Raw genomic sequence first — 16,653 nt, forward strand, 5'->3', positions numbered from 1 at the left:
TACTGTGGAGGGGAAAGACACCTCCTGTGGCGCTGAGGAATGGTTTAATTGTGATTGTAGACAAAGTTCTTTTCTGGATTGATTCCTCAAGAGAAAAAGAGAAAACAAGCATACACACTGCAATAGTGCATTACCCAGGGACAACTAGGATGTATAAAGAGAGCAATTTTAATACAATAATAAAATACAGTATAACATATAAAATAAAAATCAATTGATTACACTAAAAATACAAAAAGTTATACTAAAAAGAATTATACTAAAAAGAACTATCTGTGCCTTGGCATAGGAACCAGATGTCTTGAAACTTGCTCCGTTTGGTGTAAAATTGGAAACCTACTCACCAAAAGTGACTAGGACATAAGCATTTTTGAAATGGTATTATCAGCATATGGGACCGCTTGCTGCGAGGTGAAATTGCGTCAATCCACGGAAGGGGATCTCCTTTTCTGCTCGGGTGTCTGCTTGCTGCACACTGCTTGCTGCTTTCTCCCAGAGTTCAGCCGATCAACTCCTCCTGTGACGTCACTGCTTGTTCTCCACAACTACGGTGTCTCAGTAATGCCAAAAGACCTCCTACATGTTTCGAAACTCCTAATAGTGGGTTTCTTCCTCATATCTCCACATATCCCTCTCTCTCTCTCTCTCTCTCTCTGTCTCTCTCCACATCTCTCTCTCTCTCTCTCTCTCTCTCTCTCTCCACATCTCTCTCTCTCCACATCTCTCTCTCTCCACATCTCTCTCTCTCTCCACATCTCTCTCTCTCTCTCTCTCTCTCTCCACATATCTCTCTCCACATATCTCTGTCTGTCTGTCTGTCTCTCTATATATATCTATATCTCTCTCTCTCTATATATATATATATATATATATATATATATATATATAATCTATATATACAGCTCAACCCCCTTATAACGCTATGCTTCGGGTCCAAAGAATCACATCGTGCTTTAAGCGGATCGCGTTCGAAATAATGTAAATATGTATGCATTGTACAATAAAATATTTAAGATACCAATAATTGTGTTGTAAAGTATTCATTGTGTTGTAAAGTATTCATTGAAAATGTAATCAGTGCACAAATAAGGCAAACAACTGACAACACCACACTAGTAGAACAGATAACACATAGGTAGGGCCATATGTGGGATGTACAGGAGGATAAGGGATAAAAGAAAAATAGGATGGGGCAACGAAGGGAAGGTGAGGTGAAAGGTGGAAAGGGGACAAAGAAAACAAAACAGTGGGTCACAACGGGGGAATATAGGGGGGCCCTACCTATGTGTTATCTGTTCTACTAGTGTGGCATTGTCAGTTGTTTGACTTATTTGTGCACTGTGACTTTGTATCCATTACTAGGGTGTGCTGGATTTTCTTCAGTACTTTATTGTGTTTGAGAGGGATTGGGCCCTCTCTAGTCCGTGGCACCCCGCTTTTTGTATATTTATCTATTTTGTGTGAGTGCTGTCTATTACTTTTGTCTATATTACGTTCACAGATATGTTGTGACACAGAGCAGCTGAAAGGACTGGGTAGCCGTAATGGCCCCCTCATGATCCCTGCTTAAAACCACTGGCTCCTAAGTATTTTATATTTTTGTCCACCCCTGGTAGGTGCATTGGAGAGAAAAAGATGGATGACACGCATGGATGGTCCATATGCTCTAGTTGAGCTTCTTTTAGAGCTGAGAGAAAGCCAGCTCTAAACAACTGCTGCCCCATGTGGTTAAATTCCAGGTACAGATGCAGGAAAACCATAACACCACACCTGACCCACTTGGCAATGACTATTTTCTGTCCCTAACAAAAAGGGGCATGTGAACATTTAAGGTGTTATTTACCATCTTCACCCACAGGTATGTTTTAACTCATTGAACCCCTGTATATAAGATTCATCCCCCAACCCTGTCTGTATTAGTGATCTCTGGTATGTTTTGAATAGCAAACTTGATTTAATTGTATGCTATTGTCCAGCTTGCAACAGGCTGATTTATTGGGGGGAGGGTCATGTTAGATGTATAAATCTGAAATCACTTAAGGAAAGCATTGCAGGGTTTAAACATTGCATTTTAAAGTAGGGAATTTTTAAGTGAATATGTAGTTAGACAGTAGGACTGCATCTTTCTGCAAATTCATCTGCACAAGGCAACAAACGGTGAGCTTATCTGACCACACTATGATCCCATGCTTGCTACCCCGCACATTTAACACCCTGCGCACATTTTATTTACTGCAGCTATCCCAACACTTGTCTGCACAGAACTGCCTCTGCAAACCCTAAAAAGACCCTAGAACTGTAAATGAAGCAAAACATTTTGGCAAGGAAAAGGCACCCATCTGCTGTTTACTCTGCATACACTCACTTAGCTCTCAACAGCTTCATACAACGTTGCCTACCTCTGTGATAATGAACCTGCTACTTCTCTCATCTCTGTTCTTTATTGTGACCTCATGGAAATGTTACACTCTCTATCCACTACAAACTCCTGCCTCCTGGCCCGCACCCAATGTCATCATACATCCTGGATTACTAAAAAGCCTTGTGTTATCTACTGAATATTGGTGGAGAACTCTGAAATCCAGTACACCAACCACCGCTTATTCTAATGAAAAACATCACAAATTTACAACTTGCAAACAACTACTCAAATTTCTATTTATTCTTTTACTCTCTGTTACAGGTGATATTGAACTTTACCCAGGTCCTACCTTTTCAACTCTGTCCCATACCCCTTTTAAATTCCAAAAAAGTCTGTCGCCCATATAAATATCCAGAGCCTGCTTCCCAAACTGAATGAACTAAGGGCATGTTGCCTTATGCATAAACCCAAAGTCATCATTCTCACAGAAACATGACTAACAGTTTCTGGCTGATCTGACCAGGTGCCCTTGGTACAGAATAGACTTAATTCCTGACCCTAATTCTGCACTCAACTATTTCCAATCGGAGTTCTTAAAACTCTGATACCCATGCTCCACTATGAAAAATAGGAGTACGAGAGGGGAGTGGGGGGGGGGGGGGGGTGACAATCTTCACCAGAATACATCAAACCAAGCTAACTTCTGTATGGTTATCAACAACATATTCCAGCATTCTAACCATCAACAACCAAGTAATATCATGGAGGATATTAGTCTGACAAATCCCACTGACTTTGCAAATGCATTCAATTAATATTTTGTGGGGTGTGCTTTAACGTATTAGCGAAACACAACCAAAACTGCAAACATGAACTTAATTTTCATTCTAGACCCACCCTCTCCCAACACTGCCCACAATTTTTAATTTGTCTCCGTATCTGAAGAGGAGATTACACAACTACTAGTAGTTGGTGCGAGCTGACCCCACAACTACTCCTCAAATTAAAATTAAGCAGCCAATGTGGACCTGGCCTACGGCAAACTAAGTTGATAAGACTTGGTGCCCCAGCCAAACCGCTCGTTTCCCTAATCAACTCTACTCTGTCTGTAGGCCATATCCCCAAGACCTGGAAAATTGCCAGTGTTATCCCAATCTTCAAAAGTGGGTACAAAACATTGTCTCAAACTACAGGCCAATCTCTCTTCTCCCAATACCATCCAAAGTCATGGTAAAATGTGTTCACTCCCAATTAAGTGATTACTATACCAAGACAAATTTCCCTAGCCAATTCCAATCTGGCTTTCACCCCAAACATTCCACAGTAACTACCCTTCTAAAAGTTTGCAATGAGATCCAGTGTGAAATGGAACTGAGACAACTTATTTGGGCAATATTCCTAGATTTTGCAAAGGCTTTTGATACTGTTGTTCACATTATCTTGCTAAACAAACTCCAATGCTCTGAAATAGGGAAGCATGCTTTAAACTGGTTTCATTCCTACCTATCAGGTAGATACTAACATGTGTATCTCGGGCACTACAGTAGCTCCAAACCCTTGGATATCCCCTGTGGTGCACCGCAAGGCTCTGTTCTTGGGCCCCTACTCTTCTCAGTCTTCATCAATGATCTACCTACAGCTTATAAGGGAACTTCAATACACATTTAGGCGGACGACACAATCTTATATGTACACCGCCCTACCCTCTCCGACCTTGAACACGTACTTCAATCAGATTTTTTTGAGAAATTGGATTTCCCAAAACAAACTGTTTTTAAACACTGACAAGACTGTAACAATGGTATTTGGGACCAAGGCTAAATTTCGAAATCTACCCATGATAGAGCTTCCGATAAGAACCAGCTCTAATACCACCCTATCCCCTGTTACTAGTTTTAAATATCTGGGGATATGGTTTGACTCCCATTTAACATTTGGGTTGTACATTGATACCCTGACATCCAAAACCTATGCCAAACTAGGTGTACGTTATAGGAACAAATCCTCCCTAAGCCGCGAAAGCAAATCACACTGCAAAAATTGACAAGCAGTGAGACACCCATAGTAAATACAGATAATACTAGAAAACGTCTAAAGACTTGGCCAAGTAGGCGCAGAACGGAAGGAGCTGATAAGACAATAGTACAGGCTAAAAATAAACTTAAATGCTTGCTTGCTAATGCAAGAAGCCTGACATAAAATTAGGGCGCTTGAATTAATAGCTGCAAGGGAGCAGTATAATATCATACAGTAGGAATTATTGACACATGGTGGGATGAAACTCATGACTGGGCAGTTAATTTAGAGGATTATTCCCTTTTTCGGAAGGATCGAGCAAATGGAAGAGGAGGTGGAGTATGTTTGTATGTTAAACCGGATCTGAAACCTATTATAAGGGAAGATGTTTATGAAGGGAATTTTGAAAATGTAGAGACCTTGTGGAAAGAAATTAGCAGTGGAGGTAAAAGTATAAGACAATGTTTGTAGGGATATGCTATAAACCACCAAATATCTGTGAGATTGGGGAAGCTAAAATACTTTTGCAAATGGAGAAGGCATCAAAACTGGGTCATGTTTGCATAATGGGTGATTTTTATTATCCAGACAGACTGGGACAATGAGATTAGCGTTACAACAAAAGGAAGCAGTTTTGGGGTTCTGCTTAAAGACAATTATATGACCCAAATTATTGAGGAACCAACCAGGAGAGGGGCAGTACTGGAATTGGTAATTTCAAACAATGTTGAAGTTATAACAAATATTCATGTCCTGGAACATTTGGGTAACAGTGATCATAACATGGTCTCATTTGAAATGAATGATCAAAAAATAGATTACTTGGGTTCAACAAAAACCTTAAACTTTAGAAAGGCAGATTTTAATAAACTGGGACTAATCTACAAGTAATACATTGGGATTATGGTTTTATTTTTAATTAATAACTTTGATTTTTATTGGTTTTTCAAAGCCCATACAGTGGTAAAATGATCATCCATTGCTTTTTAACCAACATTGTATATTGCATGTTAACATCAAGATCAAATGGAAATAAGGGGGATGGGGAAGGGGAGGTTGGAGGGGGGGGGGTGGGTAGATCCCCTCCTCTATCCTTCACCATGTATTCTACTGGGTCCCTGTTTGACACGCTCCGGATCATGTCGTGTTTCTCCACCTGACACTGGTGGACCTCCTCTCTCCAAGGTCCGCTTGATCTTCTCTCTGTTTTCTCCATGATGCCGTTTCATCGAAGGAGAAGGCACTTTTCTTAATCATAGCCATACTGTGTTCACCTCTACCCCTGGGATGTTTGTCTGGGCAAGCCAGGGCGTCCAGACTTTTAGGAAATTTAGGCCAGTGTCATTAACAAAGTTTGTTAATTTTTCCATCTGGTAGACAAACCAAATTCTGTTCTGCGTCGATCTCGCTGCCGTTGCAAAATGAGCAATCAGTTTATTACTTGCTTTGGGCAGGTCCGGCATTGGTCTGTTCAGGAGGAACAGCCACGGGTGCAGTGGAATTGTGAGATCCAAAATCCTCTGTAGCCAATCTCTAATTTTACTCCATAAAGGAACCAACCTCGGGCAAGACCGCAGTATATGTAGCAGGTCAGCGGATTCTCCACACTGTCGTGGACACAGTGGGAGTATCCTTGTACAAATCTAGATAATTTTAGCGGGATGAGGTACCACCTCATTAATACTTTATATGCGTTCTCCTTCAATGTCACGCATATTGAGCTTTTAGTCACTGCCATGACTATCTTTGTCCATTCTTTCTCCTCCAGAACTTCTCTCAGGTCATCCTCCCATTGGGTCATATCGGTCAGTTTCTGCCTCACCTCATCTCCAGAACCGATTACAGCTCAACCCCGTTATAGCGCGATCCACTACAACACAAATCTGCTTATAACTCGGTCTGAGTGTGGCTCCCAATTTGAAAACCTCAATTTTGCCGCGTGAGGACTTACCTGGCATCTAGATCTGTCATCTCTCTCCTCACTTCATTGGGCTGTGTCAACGTGCTCTCCTCACTGCAGCAGCCGTCAACTCTCGTGTCCGGCGTCATTTTTTTTTTTAAACGTTTCTAGGTGTCTGTGACATCACACAGTCCCTGTGTCCCTTATTTTATTTTTATTATATTGTATAATTAATAATTAACTAAATAATTATTAAGAACTAAATAATTATTAGTAATTAAATTATTAATTATGAATTAATAATAATTAATAATTAATATTGATAAATAGTTATCAATGATTAGTTTTCAATTATTAATAACTAAAGTATTATCTTAATAATTATCAATAATTAATTATTCTGTATTTATAAAATTAGTGTTTATTATACCATGCTCTGATCTGGAGGTATCTAAAGAATTCAGAATCGGAGAAATCTTTGTCTGATCTAATTTGGTCGAATGTTTTAATACCTTTATTCCCCTCCAGATCTCTAAATCTCATAAAGCATTTTGTTTCCAAAGAAATATTAAAAAATCATTGCTATTCATATCTGGAGCAAAGTCCGGATTGACCCATGGGGTCATCATTGAGCTTCTTGTGGTCAGACTGCATTTAAACCTACTAGCCTCCCAAATTGACAGCGAATTGGCCATTGAGGATTGGTGACTTTCCATTAGTCTACGTGCTAATTTGGTGAGCCAGATTAGATTGTTTAACTCCAATGGGGAGCAAACTGCACTTTCCAATGCCACCCATCTTTTCAATGCTGGGTTTGTCTGCCATTGGGAGATTTGACTTAATTGCGCCACTTTATAGTAGGACAAAGAGCAAGGGACCGCCAGCCCCCCCTGCCAATGGAGTCTTTGTTAAAATTTTCCCCATTACTCTCGATTTCTTACCTCCCCAAATAAATTTTGAGATCGCAGACTGAAGCGAGAGAATATCCTTCAGTCTCAGTGGCACCGGTAGTGTCTGAAATAAATATAAGATACGTGGGAGGAGATTCATTTTGATACAGCAGGGCCCTGCTCATACAGCGTGTTCCGTTCCAGGCCGCCGTCGTAAAGTGGAAATCGCCGTACAGCTGGGCCCTACTGTACTGTATTGTACCTTTTTAAAACAGAGATGCAGAGATCCAAATCGACTGTTGCGCTGACAAATGGCATCTGACAGAGTTGTGCACGCGCTAAAACTGTTGCTTAGTGACAGCCGGATACTCAGCTGCTGAGCGCGTTATGCCGAAATTGCCGGAAAAACGGAAGAATCGCCAAACCTAATAAATATGGGTATACATTGGGAAATGCTGTATGAGCGGAGCACTGTAAAGCGGAGCGCTGTAAAGATGGGTCCTACTGTACCGACCACTTCCGCATGTCCTCTTTTAGAGTTTGGGGTAGTTGGCCGCGTACACGTTCTTATATTCTCTTGGTATGTGGACCCCCAGATATTTAATACTTTTGTGTTGCCAATTAAAATTGATCTCAATCATTTTCTCTGTTTCCTTTGGGAGGTTGATGTTCAGTGCCTCGGATTTAGATTGATCCTAAATCCTGAGACTTTATTAAATTTCACAAAAAAAACCCTATGAAAGAACATAGGAGTAAAATTAAGAAGGCCCCTAGTTTAGCACTCCCAAGTTAGTAATGATGAAATAATTAAAATACACCTTTAATAATGTTGTCATCATAAAATATTGGTGGACGAAACAACAAAAAACATATCCCTGGTAGAAACACTATCCTAGGTAATGTGTCTCTATTTTATGTCAGAGAAATACGACGATGTATCTAGTTTATTGTTCACAATAGAACAGAAGAATATTCTCCCCAAGTCCTGTTAGGACTAGGTAGTAATTAGATTCCGTATTTGCAAAAAGTGAGCATCGCCACTGAGTGGGTAAGCAGTCTATCTTGTATCCTGATATAGCCAAGTACTGCTACTCCTTATTAGCTTGAAGCGATGATCACCACAGATGGAGAATATAGTGTGAGTAATTAAAAACTTTTTACCTAGTTGGTTTGGCTTTGTAAAATACAATGCCCGGTAAATTACCTATTGGTGACCCCTGATGGAACAGGTTGTTATTATTAGTGCTCTAGTTACCTAGAGTATCACAATGGGGTGACTTGGAAATGTCACCCTAAATGTATAGGTGTATAGTGATGTTATAATTGGGTTTCACTTTTTTGGGGTAATAGAGGAATATCTCATAAGAACATGAAATGCTGCTGTTTTGCCAGTAGCGTTTATAAATGTTCTACGCAGAATGCACAGATCTATCATGCGGATGGATGTGCTGCTATAGCTGCTATTGCTGCTTTATTTGTGGTAGAATATAGCAGCTCAAAGATCTTCTGTTGGTGACCTATTGGCATCAACTAGCCTAGTTAGATATAGCCATGTAGCAGGTCAGCACTTTATAAAACACAGTTAGAATTGTAAGTTCTATAGTTCTTATATGAGTGATTCAGTTGGTATACTGCTGCGGCAGCTTTTATTCTAACATCACCGGTTTTTACCTGGCTTGTTCCCGGAATGTGACGCTGTTCACCTGGCGCATGCCGAGTTCATCTTGCGTTCCCAGCCACGGGTCATGCCCGGCTGATACGCGGTTGATGCGTTTATTGATAATGGTTTGGATTTAATAGTCTGCAATGTTTCGCGTGTCCGCCAGATGGCAGAAATGCATGAATTGTAATGCGCATGCGCTTCAGTAATGTGTCGGCTTGCAGGTGTTTCGTGTAAAAAAGATACTGTACCACAGTGTGCTATTTGTAACTTGGCCTTGGCCTTGAGACTGAAGGAAGAGGTTGCAAAAATGTATCAATTTAGGCTTTTCATATTAAAGAAATACAAAGACCAGTTTCGCTTACAGTATTCCCCTGAGACCCGCCCGCCATGAATGTTCAAGTGCAGCCCGCTTTCCAAAACCCGACAGAAGTTACGCATATTTGATATGTGCCGCGATTAATGCAACAGAAGATAAAATGGCAACAGTTGTTCAAATTTATCAGTATTTTATCGAAAATTATTACTTTTACAAATTTTCGCCAACTCCTCATTTGTGGAAGCGTGCAATAAGGAAAAGGTTATGTAGCGATCCCTGTTTTTATCGTCTTGAGCCACAATTTGTTGGAGGGTATTGATGTGTATCACCGGTGTTTTCCGGGATCTATGGTCATGAAGGCGGCAAAAGGCGAAGGGTCGTGTTAAAACCAACTAAGAAGCGACAGTCGCTGCCAAGCAATGCACCAGCACCGGCTTCCAATGATGGTCCCACCGTCAGTGACAAGCCTGATCCTGAGACTGAGGCCGAGCCGGATTTCGCGTGCAGTTTTGATGAAGCTTGCATGTACCTAAACGATTTCCAGCCTCACCAGCTGACTACAGGTGGACTAGACCCGGTGCAAACTATCGACGTGGATGATCAAGAAAGCTGTACTGGCAGTGGACCGGTGCCGGCGCCAGCTGAATGGGAAATACTATGGTGAGTATTGTTGCCGTATTATTTTCTGTGTTTTTTTTATTTTGACAATACTGTATAAATATCGGCGCGATTCCAAAGTCAAGCGATTCTCCTGTAAGCAATTTCATTGGCTGAGCGGCTTCTACAGTACTGTGCCGCACATAATGTACAGTACTGAACTATTGGTGGAATGGTGGAACGCTAGGTGCATGCGCATATGAACAGAAGATAATTATTGGTGGGGCTGGCTGGGTACTTCTTTGGGGGGCTGACCATTACTGTACATTAAAACTTTTCTTTTTGTTTTTCCTCAGAAAAGAGAACGGCTAATGGGGGGATTTCGATGGATAATATTGTACTGTATGCTGATGTTTTCCTGCCGTACAGTATACTGTGTAATAAACCCGAAAAAATAAAACTATGCATTTATTCTACATGTACAGTATCATTTACATTATGTGTCTTCTACAGTATACAGTGCCAGGTTCCTAAGATCTTGGGGCAGAAAGAATTTTATTCCTAGGTGCCCTAGAACAGAAGTTCCCACGTCAATTGGCTGTGAACTTGACCGAGGCACTATGTAGTTCCCACGCCAATTGCGCGAATATAATTTAAAATAATCCGTTCTGTGGGTCTGAGCGGGTTGAAATTCGCCTGGTCCTCATGCAGAAGGACCCTTGCCATAGTGGCAAAATATCAGCCTTCCACGACCCCCGGAACCGTACTGTAGATACCAAAATACAGTTTAAAAGCACATTACCAAAGTGGCTTTTTTTCTGCCATGCAAGTCAATGGCAGAAACCTAAACTTCACCATTACCCTGACTCCGTTCTGTTTCCACGAGAGGGTCACAATTTGCCATGCAATCCTGCCGCAACTAGGACTACATGGTTTCCGAATCTGAGCCCTCTAGGTTGAGCAGAACCGGACTTGTGGGTTCCAGGTTTCTGCTCATTCTTACTTAGCCGATTCAAAGCTTTCTCCGCCATTACGCTCAATGATAGGACCCTCCTCGCCGGCGTGACCCTTTCTCGCCGCCATTACTGGTCGGACCCTGTTGGGGTCAACTGAGGGGGTACCTAACATCTAGGGGCAAAAGGAATTTTATTTCTAGGTGCCCTAGAACAGAAGTTCCCACGCCAATTGCCCTAGTTCCCACGCCAATTGCGCGATCATTAAGCTTTTTTTACAATGTTGCCGAGCTTGCGGCTTTCCGGTCTGGCAGTAAAAAACCAGTGCAGTAAGCCTCGACATTCTAGAAACATTGTATTTTGTTATACAGTACAGGCAGTCCTCGTTTTACAACGCTTCGCTTTACAACGAATGGCTTATCCAACGCTATGCAATGCATACCTATATTCATTTTTACAACGCCAAAATGGCTTATCCAACGCTCTTACGACGCTTTGCAACGTTGTGTATGTGTGTATATATACACACTCACATAAACAACGTTGCAATGCTTCGTAAGAGCGTATATATATATAATATTATACTATATAATATTTATTATGTTATATTATATATATAATACAGTATATACACTATATAATTTATGTGTGTGCTGCATATCTTATTGCCTGCATAACATATTTGGTGTATTTTAGTGTTAAAAATGTCTTCAGGAACGGAACCTTTCATTTAAACAGTGTTCCTATGGGAAAACGTGTTTCGCTTTACAACGTTTCGATTTACAACGCCATATGGAGTAATGCATTGTGTCGGATAACCGAGGACTGCCTGTACTATCAAAGGAGAAAATGGAAACAATGTACAGTACAGTAAGACAAATCAACATGTTCTTTTATTGGTGGAGTCAGTTCAAAAACAGTTATTTACAAATACAGTACAATGTTGAAGCATTTTAAGTAACATCTCCTTTATTAAAGAAACACAGTACTGTATACAGTACATTACAGTGGGATGGTGCGCAACACTGTCAGTCAGACCTTCACCAGTTCAGGCCTAGAGGGCAGCAAACAGGGCAGGTTTTCAGGGCAACCTTGAAAAACGTGCCTGTTTTCGGCCCCCAGGGACTGGAGTTGTGTAAAAAAAAACCACAACAACATCTCCAGCGGGTACTGTAGGGCAAAACATGTACCGTACAATACAGTTCAGCACAACAGTATGGTCTCACATAAAGGCCTCCGCATTGTCCATCCATGGCCGATTCCTTGCATGGCGCAAAACGCCATTAATGCAGTCTCGAACGCATTCATTCATTTTGTCTGCAGTACAGTAGTTCATTGAGAGAGGAGAGGTTTTGTGTACATCATTACTGCTGTTTATATACTGTACATTTGACTGTACAAGCAGAGTAGACTGGACACAGCACCCCACCTCCCACCAGGCCTCCAACCCTTTTCCTGAAACGACAAGAAAACAAAAAATTAGTGCAGTTACTGTACTGTGTGTGCGTACTGTATTATGGCATTGTGTTATGTGTACTGTAGTACTACTGCACTGTAGATGGCTGGTGCTGCTTTCTCTGGAACGACAAAAATTGAGCAGTTACTGTAGTACTGTCAAACTAGTCTACTGTACAGTATACTGGAACTACTGTGTACTCTGACTACTGTTAAATTCTATGTACTGTACTGTAACCTGATGGCTGGTGCTGCTCTCTATGTAAAGAATAAACTAACCACTGTACTGTATACTCTTACTATCTGGAAAGAAAAAATCTGTGCCATACTTACCTGTATCATACTGTACTTACAATACTACAGCACAGTACTACTTTCCTGATGCTTGCCCATTACGCGCGATAACAATGGGCAACACAGTGGCAATATGGTCTATATATTTATTGCAGCGTTCCACGATCAGTACATCGTTCCAAAAACTCAGTATGCCTTTCAACAACTCGTCCTTTTTGGAGGGTTTCGCCACTTTCCGGATATGGTCCTTCAGCTGATGCCAGACCATTTCGATCGGATTGAAGTCTGGCGATCTGTCATTGGAAAGAAAGGACAATTGGTATAAGAGCTAAAAACAGTGGGGAACAAAAATGGGACACAGTCTACTGCACTTACTCCGCTGGCGTCTTCACCCAGTTGATGCCGCGCTCAAGGATATGCGCCGTTGACGCGGTGTGCTTGGGATCATTGTCCTGGTAGAAGCGGTGACCATTGGGGAACTCGCGTGTTATGTATTGCACTATCTCGGGCACAATGTTGTCTTGGAAGAAAGCTTTATTCATGATTCCTATAGCAAGAAAAGAAAAGTGCTCAAAAAACTGCATAATAGTACAGTACAGTGCATACGGTAAGGCGACAGTAGTAAAGTACAGTGCATTAGGCGACATTATACTGTATTTGACAAATTTTACCTTCAAAGATGACAATGCAACCCGGTCCACGCCTAGAGATGGCACCCCACACATGCAGCTTTGTGGGGTGTTTTGGCCGCAGCTTCAAAGATATGCGGCCTTTTTTGTGGAATACAAAGCTTGCAAATCTCTCCAGCGACACAGTAAACTCATCAGTGAAGATGCAATCCTGGAAAGTCTCCCCACTGGCGATCCATGCCTGGGCCTGGGCAACTCTTTTGATTTTGTTTGCGTCCCGTATCATGGGGTACGCTATGTAATGACAAGGAATAAAAATTTTTTGCGGCACAGTGCAGTACAGTTTGCGAAACAACACTTTTACCTCCTGTACTGTCCAGTACTAACCTGACACGTCCATATTTCCATCCAATGCTGCGTCTCATCTTCTTTATGCTGCTCTCGGATACAGTCAGATTGTGCTTTTCCTGCAGAGTGTTTTTAACCCTTAATGCACTCCTCTCATCATTCTCCTCACTTATTTTGTCCACCAGAAGGGTTGTCTCCCTACAATGTAAAGAAAATATATTGTTTTATTAATATGCAGCAATTTAAAATGTATATAAATATAATGTTATAAATATAAATATACAAAATAAACACACTGTTGTAATATAAATATAAATATTCATCCTATACAGTATACTGTATACCGTTGCAAGATAAATAGAAATATACAAAAAAATGTATACTGTTGTACTATAAATTTAAATAGACAAAATATATATACTGTTGTACTATAAATATAAATATACAAAATAAACATACTGCTGTAATATAAATATAAATATTCATCCTATATACTGTATACCGTTGCAAGATAAATATAAATATACAAAAAATGTATACTGTTGTACTATAAATATAAATAGACTATATATATATATATATATATATATATATATATACACTGTTATATTTATAGTACAAATATACAAATATACAAACTAAATATACTGTTGTAAATATACATCCAGTTTTAGAAATATACTTGCACGTTAGTTACCCTTGGTGCCCTTTTGCGGTCTCTGTTTTTTCCTTGTGCATGATAGCACACGGTGGTTAATGGCAGAACGAGGTCAGAGGCAGCTAACCAGCGTTGGATATCAGCAATTCGGTGTCCGCTCGTGTACATCTGCTTAATTCGCATGCTGAGATCCTTTGAAATCTTTTTAACAGGCATTGCTGCGAGTAGAAAGAAATACAAACACAATAATGTGTATTTGATGTTTAGTCGATGTGTATTCAATGTGCAGGGAATCCACAAAATGGATGGTATATTTATACGTTAATGACTCACATTGGAGTACGCCCACTTTCAACACCTGTACCTGGTCGCCATGCATAAAAGATTACACACTTTGCATAGCCCACCACTCGCTGATCTTTATCTGACCTTGCCCTTGTCCAGATACTGTACTGCATTGTGCCACCTGCTTCCATGGAGCAACCCCGTTTCTATGGACGCAGAAACCCACTCGCCTCTGCCGTGCCTGTCATGCTGAAAAAGCGAAAGGCAGCAGCCGTTTCCACGCCAAGGCAAAAGCGACAGGCTAAGGCAAATAAAGAAAACCTTCTGCTGACTCCAAAGGCTACGGGTTTTCTTAGACGTAAGCCTCATTATGTCAAGAAGATATACGGTGATGTGCTCTGTACGCAAAACGAATGGCGGCCAACCCATCGAACCCGCAGACCACTTTTTCCCATATGCTTCGACGACTCTGCTGTAGCTGTCCCGGAAATCTTCAGCCCGTCTTCTCCACCCCCATCTTCTCCGGTTCCATCTGACGACGCTGCCGCCTCTGAAATCCACGGGTCACTGTCTCCTTTGCTCTTGGATGACTCTGCTTCTCACCCGGAAATCCAACGGTCACTTTCTCCATCCCTCTTCGACGACCCTGCCGCTTCTCCTCTACCGGGTATCCACAGGTCACCCTCTCCACTCTTCCTCGATGACGCTTCTCTCCATGGAATCCCCATCTCATCCTCCGTTGCAGCCATCCCCCCAGATGTCCAGACGCCATGCACAAGCAGCTCATTAGACCGGATCCTGAATGGGATAAGTATGGATCTCCCCGGGAATTCTATTGTGCTGGCAAATGCTTCTGAGACAATGCTAAATGTGGAGCAAAGGATGCTACAAATGGAGCAACGGATGGAGAAGATAGAGGCTGACATAGCGGGCATACATTATTTGCTCGGTGCTAATGCCCCTGTTTCCCCGACGCCAGAGCAGGAAGCGGGTGAGATGGATGTGATGCATGGGACCTTCGACCCCCGTCCATCACCAAGCGCACCCCCTCCACCAGAAGCTGTAGTGTACATGTATGCCGTTGAGGAGGACATGACCCTTTCAAGACCACGCCAGGAGACAACACGGCGACCACGACTGGAGGAAAGCTTCCTCCCAGACAACATACCGTCGCCTCAAGCACACCCGCTCCCAAAAGACCTACACCCGCTCGCATCGAAACGGTGCCCGACATCACCCTGTGCGATCTGACACCGGAGATCAGGGAGAAGTATAGGGTGATGAGTGCCGGTGCACCCCACAAGTATGCCTTGTCCATATTTAAGAACCATGTTCCCTACTCGTTGTACTGCGACTGGGCCTTCAAAGTGAACTACGATGGGAATCGCGTAAAAAAGGCGCTTCCTGACAATTTAAGGAAAAACATTCGGAATGAAATGCGGCGCTTTTATCCAATTACAGATCCTGTAATGAAATGCGTTCGAGACTGCATTAATGGCGTTTTGCGCCATGCAAGGAATCGGCCATGGACTGACAATGCGGAGGCCTTTCAGTGAGACCATACTGTTGTGCTGAACTGTATTGTACGGTACATGTTTTGCCCTACAGTACCCGCTGGAGATGTTGTTGTGTGTTTTTTTACACAGGACATGCACAACTCCATCTCCCCGGGGGCCGAAAACAGGCACGTTTTTCAAGGTTGCCCTGAAAACCTGCCCTGTTTGCTGCCCTCTAGGCCTGAACTGGTGCAGGTCTGACTGACAGTGTTGCGCACCATCCCACTGTACTGTACACAGTACTGTGTTTCTTTAATAAAGGATATGTTACTTAAAATGCTTCAACATTGAACTGTAGTTGTAAATAACTGTTTTTGAACTGACTCCACCAATAAAAGAACATGTTGATTCGTCTTACTGTACTGTACATTGTTTCCATTTTCTCCTTTGATAGTACTGTATAACAAAATACAGTGTTTCTAGAATGTCGAGGCTTACTGCACTGGTTTTTTACTGCCAGACCGCAAAGCCGCAAGCTCGGCAACATTGTAAAAAAAGCTTAATGATCGCGCAATTGGCGTGGGAACTAGGGCAATTGGCGTGGGAACTTCTGTTCTAGGGCACCTAGAAATAAAATTCCTTTTGCCCCTAGATGTTAGGTACCCCCTCACTTGACCCCAACAGGGTCCGACCAGTAATGGCGGCGAGAAAGGGTCACGCTGGCGAGGAGGGTCCTATCATTGAGTGTAATGGCGGAGAAAGCTTTGAACCGGCTAAGTAAGAATGAGCAG

At 41.9% G+C, this 16,653-nt stretch overlaps 1 protein-coding gene across 10 annotated transcripts in view; it reads left to right on the top strand.

The window, feature by feature from the left end:
- Nucleotides 1-16,653, top strand: part of SIRT1 (sirtuin 1) — a 355,375-nt gene that overhangs the window by 141,331 nt on the left and 197,391 nt on the right. For 4 of the 10 annotated variants that reach the window (XM_075613010.1, XM_075613011.1, XM_075613012.1 and 1 more), the window contains one exon: nucleotides 1,617-1,858. The exons of the other annotated variants lie outside the window; for them this stretch is intronic. The gene's annotated coding sequence lies outside the window, so the exon portion shown is untranslated. The remainder of the gene's footprint in view (nucleotides 1-1,616; nucleotides 1,859-16,653) is intronic. 10 annotated transcript variants of the gene reach the window in all.

Source organism: Ascaphus truei, chromosome 8 (genome assembly GCF_040206685.1).
Source record: "Ascaphus truei isolate aAscTru1 chromosome 8, aAscTru1.hap1, whole genome shotgun sequence".
In the NCBI taxonomy this organism is placed as follows: Eukaryota; Metazoa; Chordata; class Amphibia; order Anura; family Ascaphidae; genus Ascaphus; species Ascaphus truei.